The sequence below is a fragment of the Amborella trichopoda genome, chromosome 6 (assembly GCF_054954075.1).
Source record: "Amborella trichopoda isolate Santa Cruz 75 chromosome 6, AtrichopodaSantaCruz75HAP2 v2.0, whole genome shotgun sequence".
Lineage (NCBI taxonomy): Eukaryota > Viridiplantae > Streptophyta > Magnoliopsida > Amborellales > Amborellaceae > Amborella > Amborella trichopoda.
Window position 1 is genome coordinate 40,317,613 of NC_142341.1, and position 6,000 is coordinate 40,323,612.

Consider the following 6,000-nt stretch of genomic DNA (forward strand, 5'->3'; position numbering starts at 1 on the left):
CAAAAGAAAAGAATAAAATAGGATCTCAAGAACTTGAAGCCATTCAAAACCACATTTTTCATTAACAAAGAAAAGACACAACCTATGCTTGGGAATAAAATATATAATAAAAAAACATGGAAGAAACAAAACAAGGCGCCAAAAATTATCTCAACCGTGTTTCTTACACCCCACACCGAGTCATCACCTTCCGAAGGCGTGGGAGCTAATTTTCAACCTTCAATCTCAACTGGGAACGCATGTTTGGACAAACCACACCAATGGAACATGAACCCCTTTATACACAAACTCAAATACTAAGTGAATCCCCTTAACAACCTACTCTGATAGAGTGATGTTTTTCTTTTCTACCACAACCTTATAGTCTAAACCCCAAAGAGAGAGGAGATATCATGAGAGATACTGTGAGAGAGAACCATAAGATGAGAGAGAGTGGGGCATGCCCCCTTTAGGACTTTCAAGAGAGAGAGAGTTTCTATAGGAGAGAGAGATATCCTAAGTGGGGTGTGCCCCCTTTGGTAGGTTAAGAGAGAGAGAGAGAGACGAAAACCATATGTATGAGATAAGGTGTAGAGTTTTTGGTAGTGATCAATCTTTTTTTGTAGTACTTTGAACAAGATTAGGGTTTCTTAGGGTTTTCATTGGCTTGCCACTCATGTGAAATTGAATATGCACCATTGATCTTGTGTGACTTGTGGGGTGAGAGATATGAGCTCTCCATTCCATAAATGGGTCATGAACATCCGATAGAGGGTGCTAGACCATTATCCCCCACTTTCTAAAGGATTTTCTCATCAATTAATTCAAACATGGAATTAATATATCATAATATTAACATTTCTTATTTTATCCATAAGCTTTCTAATGTCATTCAAATTTTCCTCAAAGCTTAAACTTTCTAAAACAACATAAATTCATTTCTCAAGCTTTAAAGCTTTAAATCAATATATTTGTTTTTATAAATCCAAATGTGATAAATAAAATATCTAGAGATTTAGAAAAATGCAAAGAACAATTCTAATCATCAAATATAAGTAAAATAAACAAAATTTAATACTTTGATGGGAAAATGATCCATATAGTTTAGGAATAAATATCCACTGGGGCATTCCATGTCCAACCGCAAACTACAAGCCACACATGCTTTCTCAAACTGTCCCAACGTTGCCCATGGCTCACAGTCCGTGTAGGGAATCATTAGTGGGTCACCAAAGTCTAGCAATTGGGCAATGGGTCGCAGTCCCATTAGATGGATTTCACGACGTCCCCTTGGAGATGAAACCAAGGTCATCCTCACCTGATGCAATCCATAGCTCGATGCATCGAATGGGGCCCTATGTGTTGGGTAAAAAAAAAGGTGCTTTTTAAGATGTTTTCTCAAGTATCAGAGTTATTCATCACAGTGAAAAAAGTGTTATTTTAAAAACTAAGATCAAAGAAATATTGTTAACTTACATTTTAATAGTGTCTTTTAATATATCACTATGGAATTCATAATGAATAAATTCGAGGTGGTCTGACCAGGTACAATGTCAACTTAGAATAACACCAATTATGTGGGACAATTTGGTTCAAGTAGAAGGCTCTAAAAGGGTAAGGAAAGTGCTCGAAAGGCCCAAAAGGATATGGACAAAAGTAGTGAGAAGAAATATGGTAACTTATGGTATAACTGAGGGTATAGCCCTTGATAGAGTGGAATGACAGGACAAGATTTGTGTACCTGATCCCAAATAATTAGAATAACGATTAGATGATGATGGTGACGATATTTGTGTGGGTGATGATTTCGTGTAGCAATTTTATAGTAATACAATGAAAGGCACCATCTTGGGTTTAACCACTTGTAGGACCCCCAATATTTAAACATACACTATTTTCATTACGGCAAATAATCTTCAGAAAACAAAAATTCTAAAAATCACTTTAAAAGGTGATTTTTTTACTCAATGAATATAAACCCTCTATCTGATGGGGTTATTAGATCTAGGCCTTAAAGGAACTCTATTTTATCCCAATTTTATAGATGTTCTTATCATCATTAGATTAACAGTGTGAATTTCTTTTCTTATTTATATATATATATATATATATATATATATATATATATATATATATAGAGAGAGAGAGAGAGAGAGAGAGAGAGACTATTAATGTGGCTTCCTCTAAAGAGTGAGGCAGGGGCCTCCTGTGCATGAGAAGCAAGGCCTTCCCTTAGAGATAAAATAGTTTCTGATCGAGGGAAATTTTGCAATGATGTGTCCTATTGATTAAGAGACTGGCTTTTCTAGAAAATCAGTTCTCATGGAGATTTTGGACCGTTTTCCCTTTTAGTTAGAAAAAATTTAGTTGTTCTCAAGGTTCTCCTCTTGGAGAGTGGTTTAGTTATGGAATAGAGATGAGAGATTGGCAGTAGTGCCTGACGAGAGAGCATGTCTAACTAAGTATTGTTGAGGGTTAGAAAGAAAACTCTATGTCCCAAATCTATGATGTAACATTCATAGGTATAGTGGATTTCAATTTTCTGCGCCCTTAGATGTAGTTACATCTGTGAAAAATCTTGTAAATTCAAGAGTTCTCTTTTTCGATTATTTCTTTCCTGCTTTATTTTTCTTGCTTCTTGCTGGTTCTATTTTTTTCGTACTTTATTTGTCAAAGATAACTCATTGGGCTTAGAGCTTCCGCGCACATCAGAATCATCCCTTAGAAATAAAACTAATTATCATTGATTTTCTTCTCATGAGATTTCATATCAATTGTGCATGAGATAGATTTTTTTTTAATCCACTATACCATTTAAGTTCGAATATTTTGAGAATAATTTTCGGATAGGTTTTCTATGAGTAAGATGACTCATATGTACACATACGTCTCCTGTCTAAAATACATCTTTTTTGGTGGTATTAGACCAGTGGGCTAGAAATGCATCCTTGTAAAAAATTTCCATTGTATAAAAACTCATGGGTTTAAATGCATGAATAACAATTCAAAACCATTATACATATATTCCAACCTATAAACATGGTTTATACACATTTAAATAATGAAATTCAACCCTAATAGGTCCCTTACAAATCCTTTACTCAAAAATTTAATTAAACTAAATACAATATTCAAATATCCACATTATACATCTCTACAACATATTGCATAACTTGCACTAGCAATTCCCCTTTATATCAAAATTATATGATAATTTCATCTTCATTCTTCATCCTTATTATATATCATAATATCTCATATACATAATACACTTGATCATAATAATTCAATAAGATTTCAATTCGCATAAACAATAAGGCATAGCATTAAAGCTCATACCGCAAGATTAAAAAATAACCTCAATATTCACATAACATACTCAATTTAAACAATCGTGAATACATTTAATAACTGTAAATACATCAAATTAACATGCAAACATACATGGGAAAACTATGGTTCGAACCCCTTGTACCCAGGCCACGAAAGGGCCTTTTGAAGACTTAATTTTGTCCTATTGTCTAAAGCACAAGTGATAATAATAACTCAAGAAGATCAATCCAATGGGAGAAAAATGATCACATTTGTTTCACTTAATGGGGATCAAATCATACGAGAGACATGTATCAAAATAGCCCTTCCAAGTATGAGAGAGATACTACACAAAATAATGAAGTTGTTGTGAAACTACACTATGTGGTCTGTAAGGGACCACACGAACTTTTCAACGTTAAAAAGGGAACTCATTGGACTATTTCTTATGCTCAAATATGATGAAATAAACCTCTCATCAGTTATATATTCTCAGTAAAAATTTCAAAAAAATAAGATCAAGAAATCAAGTTGAAACTATTCATGATCATGGAGTAAGCAAGCTAGTCTGCTCATACGATGAGTATGGACTACACTATTACTTTGGGACTCTTCAAATATCAAGTTTTCATTACCAAAAATTAAGAAAGCTACTATAAATTAAGAATTACAACAAGTTTTGATAATGGAAATAAGGTAGGAAATAAAAATATGAGAAGAAAAATCAATACCTTAATGAAGCAATAATATGGGCTTGATCACATAAATGATGGACTACTCCATGGAAAGGTTTTAAATGAAAGCTCAGGGAAGAAGATAGTCCCATGGGTGACCACATTTTTTTCTAGGGCCCTCTCTCTCTCTCTCTCTCTTTGAAGTGAATACTCAAGTTAGGGTTATAATTGATCTCAAAATGTACTTTTATACTTAGATCATAAAGATGAATCTGATCTTAATCCTTGATACCTTATATCAATGGCACATGCGAGGCTTTTATCCAGGCCACTCATCCATATCTTATTCCCAAGATCAATAGATGAGCTTTTGACACATTTCACTCCTTAAAACCTAGGTTTATAGTCATTGTACCTTGAAGCCCTTAGCTCCATGTTTTATTCTCATTAAGTCCAAATTCAGGTTTACACTTATGCCTATAGTTTTTGAATAATTTATGAGAGTCAATAAAATACAAGGACATGGACATAAAGGTAATATGAGACATCTACACATATGAATAAAATATCTTATGACACCAGCAATAGATAAACTCACATGCTACAAAATCATATGTGGATATACTCACGTGCTACAAAATCATATGTAGATATACTCACACATAAGATATACTCACATGCTACAAAATCATATGTTGATAGTAATATGAATTAAATTAATTCCCAAAATTTCATGACTTCACACATGTCAAAAATGGCACATATTTGTAAAAAAAACATGTGACTTAAATCAAACTTAAGTCATAGCAATATATAACACTTTAAATAACAAGATAACATCTTATAACATAATACCAACAAAAGAATTAATGACAAATAGGTCCCCACATAGATATGACATCAGCATGATGTCATCCACGAGTGGAGAGGTAGGGGGTGCCACGTGGCATCGCTATGGCCACTTGGGATCCATGTGGCATTCCGATAGAATATCCTTGTTTGGTATTTATGTCAAACAAATTTGAAAACCATATTTTATTGTTTAAAAAAGAACTGAAAAAATATCCAAAAATCCAAAAAATTCTCGAAATAATTTCTCAATATTAATACACAATTTTCAATCAATATAAAATATTTTCTCATCAATTTTAGATTAATATGGGGCCAAAGATAAATTAGATCTGTAGACTTATAATACTACTCGGAGTCTTCCATTGGGCTAGCCTGAATAACGTTCTACCGGTATCTCAAGCCGACCCAATGGACCTATGCTCCATAATCTATGGCCGGGATACATAATTGGTCACATCAAAATCACTGAGCCAGAGCTTCCCGTCGCCAGGATTTCAATGGATTACTGGTGCACTCCTGTGGGACATGTTCCTACTCAAATACAGGGGTCCTCTCAAAGCACATGCGCACTAGCTCTTCTAAGTCGGAGAATACTATAGAAGACTGGCTTCTTCATAGAACTGTAGGTGCACATGCCATGGAACGGTCTCATGTCAGGATACGAGCTCATGTCACATAAGCTGACCATTCCATTTAGGGCAAATACTCTTCTAAATGCTCGGTTCCTATTATTCTCGATTGGATTCTCGAAGCCCTGGCTTATCACATCAACTATGAGGCATTCCAATCAATATAGTCCTAACTGGGACGTGACCCTCACACCTCCCTGAGAGTTCACACTCTCAAAACGTATACTCTCAATGCCTTAAATACTCGGGATATATGAATCTGGGCCCCAGTGCGCCAAGCACCCAGATTCAGGGATTAAAGATAAATGTTTTTTATTTGATTTTTTAGGGATTCCTGATCTAGGCCAAGATGGTGATGAATATTAAAACATAAAAAATAAAATAAAATTTGAAATGTTTTTTTTGGGTTTTTTTTTTTTTAAAACATATGCTATTTATGGCAAGTGCACTTCACACGATGTCCATCTTAAAGGTGGTTTGTGGGTCAGTGGGCTCGTTTGTCTGTTGACACACATAAAACATTTCCATATGTTTTTTCATAAGAAAGTGTATAC